The sequence below is a fragment of the Oryctolagus cuniculus genome, chromosome 4 (genome assembly GCF_964237555.1).
Source record: "Oryctolagus cuniculus chromosome 4, mOryCun1.1, whole genome shotgun sequence".
In the NCBI taxonomy this organism is placed as follows: Eukaryota; Metazoa; Chordata; class Mammalia; order Lagomorpha; family Leporidae; genus Oryctolagus; species Oryctolagus cuniculus.
Window position 1 is genome coordinate 2,704,839 of NC_091435.1, and position 11,545 is coordinate 2,716,383.

An 11,545-nucleotide genomic window follows, 5' to 3' on the forward strand; every position below is an offset into this window, starting at 1 on the left:
GGGCGCCGCACACCCTTGCTGCCCACGAGGCCACGGCCCCGCGTGCTGAGCCACCTGGGGGCTCTGGGGCCCCTGCCCAGCACAGGCCCAGGCAGCCCTGGAAGCAGCTGGACCCCCACACGACCCTGTCGGCAGCCTGCGCCGGGGCCCGGGGAGGCCAGCGCCGGCACCGGGGGAGGGCTCAGCAGAGGGCGGCCAGAGTCAGGCCCAGCGCAGCCAGCCCTGCCGGCCACCTTCTTGTGCCGTCAGTCTACAGCTACCACCGCCGTCAGAGCTGGCTGTGAAGACCCCTGCCCACCCTAGGGCCACCCCCACCCCAGGCTGCACCTCTCAGCTGCAGCCGAGGTCGGGGCACTGGCGTCACATGCTTACAAGGAGCCCCTCGCCCAATCCAGGCGGCCACACCAGACGCTGCAGCCCCCACGGGCTCCCGGTGGGGCTGGGGCCGCCTCCCCGCTGTCCAAGGCTCCCCTCCTAAGCCGGTCACGTCCTCCGTGGGTGGGAAGACACCAGCAACGACCCCGTAACTCCAGCATGCTTTCCTTCTTTGATTTTTTTGTCTGAAAGGCAGATATGGGGAGAGGGAAAGAGAGGTCTTCCATCCGCTGGTTCACTCCCAAAATGTCCACGGCAGCCTGGGCTGGGCCAGCTGAAGCCAGGAACCTGGAGCTCCATCCGGGTCCCCACATGGGTGACAGGGACCCAGGTACTTGGGCCACCACCTGCCGCCTCCTGGGTGCACCAGCAGGAGCGGGATCAGCACAGAGCAGCTGGGCCTGGACCAGTGCTCACACAGGACGCCAGGCACAGGCGGCGGCCTCACGCCTCCCGCTCCGCCGCTGCCTCCCCGCCCCCACTCTCCTGCTCCTGCCCAGGGCCTCAGGGCCTCCTCCCCCCACTCACACCCCAAGGGCCTCCTAGCCCAGTTACCGTCCTCTTTCCTGTCCATCAGCCCCAGCACCCGGCAAAGGGTGAGAACCCAGCAGGGAACTGTGCACTCACGAGCGAGTGGCTGATGGGACCTGCCAGTCCACCCTCTGATTGGTGGAGAAATGCAACACGTGCCAAAGCCACGCCCCGCAGTGCTGGACTGGACTCACACGAGAACCACCCAGGGCCCAGGCATGAAGCAGGACCAGGCCTCAGTGGTGTTCAGAGCCTCTCAGAGTTGGCGCTGTGGCATAGTGGGTAAGGCCGCCGCCTGCAGTCTGCATCCCATGTGGACACCGGTTCGAGTCCTGGCTGCTCCACTTTTGATCCAGCTCTCTGCTGTGGCCTGGGAAGGCAGTGGAAGACAGACCAAGTGCTTGGGCCCCTGCACCCGCATGGGAGAACTGGAAGAAGCTCCTGGCTCCTGGCTTCAGATCAGCCCAGCTCCGACCGTTGCAGCCACCTGGGGAGTGACCCAGCGGATGGAAGACCTCTGTCTCTCTCTCTCTCTCTCTCTCTCTCTCTCTCTCTCTCCCCTCAGAGCCTGATGTCCAGCTGGGCTGAGATGCACAGTGACCGCTGAGGGCCGTCGCTGACTCAGCCTCACGTACTGATCTTGACTTCACTCATTCACTCCAGGAGCGCCTGCATGGGCCAGGAGGACGGCAGCCAAGGCCACGGGAGCCCTCGCTGCCCCGGGGGCCAGGCTGGGAACAAGGCCCATGAGTGCACGGGAGGAGGTGGGTGCCCCAGGGGGAGGGCGGCTCGGCCTGCAGGAAGCGCTCCAGGCAGGGCCCTGCCAGAATCCACCCCCCACCCCACGCCGCTGGGCGGGCTGTGACGGCTCCTTTCACGGGAACACGGCCAGCGCGCAGGTCTGTGCTGGCAGCCTCCGGCCCTCCTGCTGGATCCGCTCCGTCGCTGAGCCCTGAGGGCCGGACCAGGACTTGGCGGCACCTGTTCTGTGGGCAGCACACGGGGCCAGGGATGGAGTTCACCTCTCCTCCGCAGGCCCCGAGCAGCCCCGGGCCATCATCCGGGGGCCCCAGGCGTGGCCTCCGAGCCGGGGGGTGTGAGGCCGGGGACATGGAGGCCGCGGCACTGCCCTGGCCATTGCCCCACGCCGCCCCGCGGCAAGTGTCCTGGGGAAGCTGAGCCCTGGCCTGCATCTCTGTCCCTGCCTCGCCTCCGGGTGGACGCTGGGCACCTGGGGGCACAGGGACTACCTGGAGGGTGGACGCTGGGCACCTGGGGGCACAGGGACTACCTGGAGGGTGGACGCTGGGCACCTGGGGGCACAGGGACTACCTGGAGGGTGGACGCTGGGTACCTGGAGACACAGGGACTACCTGGAGGGTGGACGCTGGGTACCTGGGGGCACAGGGACTACCTGGAGGGTGGACGCTGGGTACCTGGGGGCACAGGGACTACCTGGAGGGTGGACGCTGGGTACCTGGGGGCACAGGGACTACCTGGAGGGTGGACGCTGGGTACCTGGAGACACAGGGACTACCTGGAGGGTGGACGCTGGGCACCTGGGGGCACAGGGACTACCTGGAGGGTGGACACTGGGTACCTGGGGGCACAGGGACTACCTGGAGGGTGGACGCTGGGTACCTGGGGGCACAGGGACTACCTGGAGGGTGGACGCTGGGCACCTGGGGGCACAGGGACTACCTGGAGGGTGGACGCTGGGCACCTGGGGGCACAGGGACTACCTGGAGGGTGGACGCTGGGCACCTGGGGACACAGGGACTACCTGGAGGGTGGACGCTGGGTACCTGGGGGCACAGGGACTACCTGGAGGGTGGACGCTGGGCACCTGGGGGCACAGGGACTACCTGGAGGGTGGACACTGGGCACCTGGGGGCACAGGGACTACCTGGAGGGTGGACGCTGGGCACCTGGGGGCACAGGGACTACGCAGGACCCGGCTGCCCCTCGCCCACCGCTGCCACCAGGAGTCCCCCGTGGAGGAGGCCCCTCCTCGCTGCCCAGGGAGGGGGTCCCCGTGGCAGGAGTTGGGGCATGCTGGGGGCTGGGGGTGCGGTCCCCGGCCAGCGAGAGGTGCTCCGGTTTGTGTCCCTCCCGTGGGGGGAAGGGCTGGGCCTAGGGCTCAGTGAGCCAGGTGTGGGCTCCGCATTGGAGCGCTCAGGGAGGCCACGGCTGGACCCCCAGCGGCCTCCAGCCCACGCAGCCGCCCCCAGGCCAGGTAAACCCCAGTGTTGGGATCCGGTCTGGACTGCGTGCTGCCGGCGTACAGTGAGAGGGGAGGGGGCAGCGAGGTGGACAGAGCCCAGGAGCTGTGGAGCGGAAGGGAGGGGCACCCACGGGAGCCGCGGGCCTCCCCGAGTCACAGCCTCCCATGATCGCAGCAGCAGGGACCCTGAGGCCACGTTCTGGGTGCTGGGCCCCAGGCCTAAGGCAAGGGCACCCACCCAGGCTTCCTGGGCCCCCAGACCTGGGGGGAGTCCTGCCAGCCACAGCGTGCTAGGGAGCTTCCCAGGACACCCACAGCCACTCCACCCCGAAGCACCCTGCGTGTTCCCACACACCCCCGGCCCCCGGCACCTCCCCCTCCGTGCCCAGGGCCCCAGCCCAGGCCCAGTGTGCTGAGCCAGCAGGAGGCACTGGGGGCCCCATGGGGGCAGCGCCGGTCTGGGTTGGCGACTGACCCGATTGTCTGTTAATGGGTGACTCACTGACAGATGCCGGGGTGGGGCGGTCTGTGCTGAGCACCGTGGATTGCCATAGAAACTTCTAGAATGAAACACAGGCCTTGCCTGTCAGCTCTGGGCAAGCCTCTCCCGAACACCTCACAGGGACCAGAGGTGGGCGAGCCGCGGAGGCTGGGGTGACCCCCGGGGTCCTTGGATGCATCACACACCACTCACTCTAGAGCTTTCTGGAAAAGACCCTCGGGCGCCTTGCCCTGCGCCTCGTGGGCGGCGGTGCTGGGCCCGGGATCTCACGGCCCCGCAGCTCTGCCTGCGTCCGGTCCTCGCTTTCTTCATCTTGAAATGGGCCCCGGAAGCTTCCGGTGAGGAGCAGGACAGCAGCGGCCAGGGCTGCCCGAGGGGCCAGGGCGCGGGAGCCTCCCCACGGCGCTGGCCCGTGCCACCTGGACTGCAGACGTGTGGCCCCCGCTGCACGCCTCCGGCCGTGGTCATTTGCTGGCAGCCCCAGGCTCGGCTGACCCCCACCCCGGAAGCCGGTACCCCAGGTGCGCCAGCACAGGTCCCACCTCCCTGTGTCCTCACCGGGCAGGCGGGGACAGCTGCCTGGAGGGCCGCTGGGGGGAGCTCATCGTGCGGCCCCCAGCCCCTCCAAGAACACAGGGTCGGCCCCTCAGCCCTGAGCCGGTGCCAGGCGGCTGTGGGCCTCAGCCCCTCACACGCGTGTACATACCCATGTGCGCACACCCTGAGTGCCGGGGGCGAGGCTGGGTTTCTGGGCTGAGCCGTGTTGAGATGGGTTTCTCACGCCCCTCCTCCCTATGACCTTGGGTGCCCTTGAGCTCACAGCCCACCCCCTCCCCTTTCTCTCTCTCTCTCTCTCTCTGACCTCAGGAGGAATGGCACGGCACCCTGAAAGTCCTAGAGACACCAGAGGGCACAAAGCATCCCTGTGAGAGTGTGAGAGTGTGTGAGTGTGTGAGTGTGTATGAGTGTCTGTGTGAGTGTGTGTGTGAGTGTGTGTGAGTGTGTGAGTGTGTTTAAGCACGTGTGAGAGAGTATGTGTGTGAGAGTGAGTGTGTATGGGTGTGTGTGAGTGTGTGTGAGAGAGTGTGAGTGTGTGAGGGTGTGAGTGTGAGAGTGTGAGTGTGTATGAGTGTGTAAGTGTGTGTGAGAGTTTGAGTGTGTGGGTGTGTGTGAGAGTGTATGTGTGTATATATGAGTGTGTGAGTGTGTGTGTATATGAGTGTGTGTGTGAGAGTGTGTGTGAGAGTGTGAGTGTGTGTGTATTTCGGGTTCAAGTACTGATCCAATGCAGAGAAGCCATGAGAGGAGGGAACAGAGCCCTGAGCTGGGCCGTGGCCCTGTAGGGGAGGCGTGTGCACCTGCTGCCATGTGTGTTAGTGCATGTGTGTGTCATGTGCTCGTACGGTGTGGTCATGTGTGTGAGAGTATGTGAGTGTGTGTGTTGGGAGCACATGCGTGTTCGTGCACTGTGCACACCTTGCTCTGTGTGTTGGTACATGTGTGCGTCATGTGATACTGTGTTGGAGCACACGGGTGTCCGTGCAGTGTGTGTGCCCCTATGCTGTGTGTGCGCGTGTGCAGAGCTGATTGCACAGCAGGCACACCTGGCCCGGCCTGGCCCCCTCTCCTGCCCCCGCCCGGCCTGAGGCCCCACAGCAGCACAGCCTTTGACCAAACGGCCCCTTGCTTGGCCCCCAGGCTGACCCAGGCCCCCTTCCCAAGGGGCTGCCCACAGTGTGGACAGAGGCCCCCCTCAGCGTCCTTGTGGGCCCAGGGCCGCCCGTGGTGTGGACAGAGGCCCCTGCCATGTCTCTGTGGGCTCAGGGCTGCCCCGCAGTGTGGACAGAGGCCCCTCAGCAGTCCCTGTGGGCCTACGGTGTGGACAGAGGCCCCCCTCAGTGTCCCTGTGGGCCCGGGGCCACCCGTGGTGTGGACAGAGACCCCTGCCACATCTCTGTGGGCTCAGGGCTGCCCCGCGGTGTGGACAGAGGCCCCCTTCAGCGTCCCTGTGGGCCCGGGGCCGCACGTGGTGTGGACAGAGGCCCCCGTGACGTCTCTGTGGGCCCGGGGCCGCCCACCACACTCACAGGCCGCGGCAGGGGAGGGCAGGTGGGGGCAGCCCTGACGGCGGCCGTGGGCGCCTGCGTGGGAAGAGCAGGCTGAGGTCACCCTCTCCGGGAAGCAGTCGGGTCAAGGGCGACTTCTCGTGAACCAGCGGGCCCAGGGCACACGCGTGGGGCAGTACCGCCGTCTCCTCAAGCAGCCGCCAGGGCCAGCTGGCCCCGCCCACAGCACACAGCCCGGGCCCAGGGCCGGGCCTCTTCCACGCAGGTGCTGAAGGTGACCTTCCAGGCTGCGGCTCTGCCGGCCTCCGGCGGCCAAGTGAGGCCTCTGCTGCCCCCTGGTGGACAGTCGGCTGCGCAGGCAGGCGATGCAGGGAAGGCGACCTGGGGGCGGGACCTGCCCAGGAAGCACCTGCAATCCAGACACCACAGGGCAAGTCGCCAGACCCCCAGCTGCCGTGCCCCCGTGCCCCCGTGAGGATCACCTCCCCGGCTTCTGCATCCGGCCCGGGGACAGCAGGCGAGTGACTCAGCGTCCAAGCCCGCTTCCCCACTGCAGGAAGACTGGCGGGCCCTCCTGCAGGTGACACGGTGGCTGGCACACAGGCACGCCCCGGCGATGGGGACACCCGGAGGAAGGCGAGGATGCCCCTGTGTCCCACTCACAGTGCCCGGCTCTCTCCTCACTGAGCCCCTGCCGCTCAGCTCGGGACTGGAGGGGGCTCCCGGCTCCGGCCCAGGCCTGGCCCAGCCCAGCATTTCAGGGAAGGTCTCTCTCTCTCTCTCTCTCTCTCTCTCTCTCTCTCTCTCTCTCTCTCTCTCTGCCTCTGCCTCTCCCTCTCCCTCTCCCTCTCTCTCTCTCTCTCTGCCTCTCCCTCTCCCTCTCCCTCTCCCTCTCTCTCCCACTCTCTCTTCTCCACTCCCTACCTCTCAAATAAATGAATAAAAAATTTAAAAGTAAGAAAAGAATATTTATGATATTGATGATGGTGGTGTTGATGGTGATGATGGTGGTGATGATGGTGAAGACAGTGAGGTGAACATGGTGATGGCAATTATGGTGGTGGTGGTGATGGTGGTGGTGGTGGTGGTGATGGTGGTGGTGGTGGTGGTGGTGAGGATGGTGATAATGGTAGTGATGATGATGGTGGTGGTGGTGGTGATGGTGATGATGGTGGTGGTGGTGATGTGGTGATGGTGGTGGTGATGGTGATGGTGGTGATGGTGGTGATGGTGATGGTGGTGATGGTGGTGATGGTGATGGTGGTGATGGTGGTGGTGATGGTGATGGTGGTGATGGTGGTGGTGATGGTGGTGATGGTGGTGATGGTGATGATGGTGATGGTGGTGGTGATGGTGGTGGTGATGGTGATGGTGGTGATGGTGATGGTGGTGATGGTGGTGGTGATGGTGGTGATGGTGGTGGTGGTGATGGTGGAGATGGTGATGATGGTGGTGGTGGTGGTGATGGTGGTGGTGGTGGTGATGTGGTGATGGTGATGGTGGTGATGGTGGTGGTGATGGTGGTGATGGTGGTGGTGGTGATGATGGTGATGGTGATGTTGGTGGTGGTGGTGATAATGGTGGTGGTGGTGGTGATGGTGGTGATGGTGGTGATGGTGATGGTGGTGATGGTGGTGGTGATGGTGGTGGTGATGGTGGTGGTGGTGATGGTGGTGATGATGCCACAGCTGGAGTACACAAGGAGATCCCAGGAGGGGAACAGATCATTCTTGCTCCTAAACCACGGAGCGACACGCAGGTGTCAGGTGCGGTGGGGTGAGACCTCGCCCTGGGACCCACAGGCAGCTTCCTGGGCTCCCTGCCCCTCCCCCACCAGAGGAGGCAGCCACTGCTCTCCCAGCGTCTCCCTCCGGGGGCTGGGCCTGGGGCCCCGGAGCGATCACCCAAGGTAGGAGCTCTGGACTCCACCCCCAGGGGAGACGGTTCTCCAGACCTGGCCAATCCCACCCTGACCCGACGGGCTCGCCAGCAGGTGGCTGGGCCTGGGCTCTGACCGCCCGGGACTGCCCAGGCAACAAGGGGGCACGTGGGTAAGCTGGGAGCAGTCGGGCCGCAGACCTCGGAAGCTGTGGGCGGCAGAGGGAGACACCGCAGAGCTCCAGTGCCTTGTCCCTCAGACAGCTCGGCTTGGGGGGCCCGGGAGGACCAGCTGGCCGCGGCGGCTACAGCCACCCAGGGAGGCCCGGGGAGGGCAGGGGACCCCAGAGAGGAGAGGGCAGTGCATCCTCCAGTGCCCGTGGGAACGACGCAGGGCGGACCCAGCAACCCGAGGTTTCCGATGGCCGGTCAGACCCCAGCCGGCCACCAGGCGTCAGCACAGCCTCCTGCCGGGGCCGTGACACTGACGGGTCCCCTGGGCAAATCTGAGCAGACCCTCGGCCAGGAGACCTGGCTGCAGCCGGCCTGGGGCGCCCTCTGACCTCTGTGTGGATCGTCCCATCTGGAGCCCCAGGCATCACACTCCCGAGTCTGACAGCCACTGCAGGAGAGGGCATGTACCAGGGGCCGGGGGCCAGGGCAGGGGGCCGGGTCCTGGGCGGGCTGAGCCCTTCCTGAGCCTGAGCTGCCGGAAGGGCCCATTGCGGGCAGAAGAGGTGCCCCTCCTGCTGACCTCGGCTCCTGGCAAACCCCAAGGACTGGATGGGGACAGCACGCAGCTCACACGGCCACGGGAGGCTTCAGGGCTTGGCCGTGCAGTGAGCGCCTGGCGTGGTCCCCTGGCGCTGGAGCCCGGGATGGCTGAGGCCGTCCACCCGACCTGTGTCTGGCATCCCCTCCCCAACCCGTGTCACCTGCCGGCCACTCCACCCCCGCCTCGGCTCCCCCCCACCCAGCCAGGGCCTGAGCTCTGGGGCCGGACCTCCAGCAGGACTGCAGGGCTCAGGCCGCCCTGAGCGCCAGGTGGGGTGGGAGGAGCAGCGAGCCTGGGCCCTGGCTGGCCAGAGTGACTGCCCAGCCCCACAGGGAGCACCCGTGGCTTCCCTGACCCGAGTCCTCCCCGCCTCAGACACGCGGCACTCGGCACTCGGCACGCGGCACGCGGCACGCGGCTGGGCGGGCAGGAGCCAGGAGGTTCTGCAAGGGCCAGGCCACTGAGCCGGAGAGCTGGGCCACAGGCATGGGGAGGTGCGGGCGTGTGTGTGTGCAGGGTTGTGCAGGGTTGTGCCGGGTGTGGGCGTGTAGTGTGTGTGGTGTGTAGTATGCGTGTTCGTATGTAGTTTTTGTGTGGTATGTAGCGTGTGATATGCAGTGTGTAGTGTGTGTAGTATGTAGTACATATAGTGCATAGTGTGTGTGCAGTGTGTGTGGAGTGTGTGTGGAGTGTGTGTGGAGTGTGGAGGATGGAAGCGGTGCCACTTGTGATGCGTGTGGAGTGTGTATGTGGCATATAGCGTGTGTAGTATGTAGTGTGTGTATAGTGTGTGCGTGTACTATATAATGTGTACCTTGCATGCAGTGTATGTGAGTGTGTGTATAGTGCATGCAGTGTGTGTGTGAAAGGTGGAGGGAGTGTGTGTGTGTGTTCTGTGTGCACTACTCCCCTCCCTGCCTTCTGTTCAGCATGCTTACCCCGACACCCGACTCCCGGACACCCCGACACCCGACACCCTGACACCCTGACGCTCTGACACCCTGACACCCCAACAACCCAACACCCTGACACCTGACACCCTGACACCCCGACACCCAGGCACCCAACACCCTGACATCCTGACGCTCTGACACCCTGATACCCCAACAACCTGACACCCTGACACCCCGACACCCCGACACCTGACACGCTGACACCCTGACGCTCAGACACCCTGACACCCAGACACCCAACACGCTGACACCCCAACAGCCCGACACCCTGACACCCCGACACCAGAATCCCGGACACCCCGAAACCCGACACCCTGACACCTTGACACCCCGACTCCCGGACACCCCGACACCCGACACCCTGACACCCAGACGCTCTGACACCCTGACACCCCAACAACCCGACACCCTGACACCCCAACAACCCGACTCCCGGACACCCCAACTCCCGGACACCCCGACACCCGACACCCTGACACCCAACACCCTGACACCCAACACCCTGACACCCAGATACCCAACACGCTGACACCCAGATACCCGACACCCTGACACCCGACACCCAACTCCCGGACACCCCAACACCCGACACCCTGACACCCTGATGCTCTGACACCCCAACAACCCGAAACCCGACACCCTGACATCCTGACACCCAACACCCTGACACCCAGACACTCAACATGCTGACACCCCAACAACCCGACACCCTGACACCCCGACACCCGACACCCCAACACCTGACACCCTGACGCTCTGACACCCTGACACCCCAACAACCCGACACCCTGACACCCTGATACCCGACACCCTGACACCCAACACCCTGACACCCAGACACCCAACACGCTGACACCCTGATACCTTTCACCCTGACACCCTGACACCCGACACCCAACACCCTGACATCCTGATGCTCTGACACCCTGACACCCCAACAACCCGACACCCTGACACCCCGACACCCTGACACCCCGGCACCCGACTCCCGGACACCCCGACACCCGACACCCTGACATCCTGATGCTCTGACACCCTGACACCCAGACACCCAACACACTGACACCCCAATACCCAACACCCTGACACCCCGACACCTGACACCCCAACAACCTGACACCCTGACACCCCAACAACCCGACACCCTGACACCCCGACACCCTGACACCCTGACACCCAGACACCCAACACGCTGACACCCCAACACCCGACTCCCGGACACCCCGACACCCGACACCCTGACATCCTGATGCTCTGACACCCTGACACCCCAACAACCTGACACCCTGACACCCCGACACCCTGACACCCTGACACCCCGACACCCTGACACCCAACACCCTGACACCCAGACACCCAACACGCTGACACCCCGACACCCGACTCCCAGACACCCCGACACCCGACACCCTGACATCCTGACGCTCTGACACCCTGACACCCCAACAACCTGACACCCTGACACCCCGACACCCTGACACCCCAACACCCTGACACCCGACACCCTGACACCCCGACACCCCAAGCTCCAACACTCTGACACCCTGTGAGAGTCCTTTCTCCCAGGAGGAGGATGCGGGCGCCACCCATGGCCTTCCCTGGGCTCCATGGGTCCCTGGGGCCCTCAGTCTCAACCTCCCAGGCAGTGGGTCCCAGGCAGGGTGACGGCCCTGGCAGCCCATGCGGCTGTGGGGCTGCTTCCCAGGGACCACGCCTGGCCCCGGCCTGTGCCTCCGTGGGTCGTGGGAGCCACCTGCTGGCTCCAGACGGCAGTGCCAGCCTTCCCTGGGTGGAGGTGGAGGCGCCTGCCTGTGGCAGGGGCCTGGACAGACGGCAAGAGGCCAGCCTGCCTGGACCCTCAGCCCCTGGTCACCAGAGTCCCTGAGAGCCAGTGTCCCATCCAGGGAGGGGCGACAGGGAGGCAGTGCCTCCCACACTGGCCCAGGCTGCGCTAGCCAGGGACACGAGGGTGAACCCCAAGAAGACAATGGAAGCCCCCACGTGGGGTCCCTCCCTCTCCTCCCGCTGTCCCTGGGGCCAGGGGGAGGAGAGGGTGCAGGAGGCCTGGGGCCGGCAGGTGCATGGTGCCTCTCCCTCCCCCACCCTACCCCTCCCCAAGGTCCCACCCCTTCCCCACTGGACCCCCGTGCATCCTTCCCAGGCCACACCCCACCCATCCGCCCCTCGCAGGCTCCACCCCTCCCTCCCACGCCCCGCCCAGCAAGACCACAGGACAGCGTG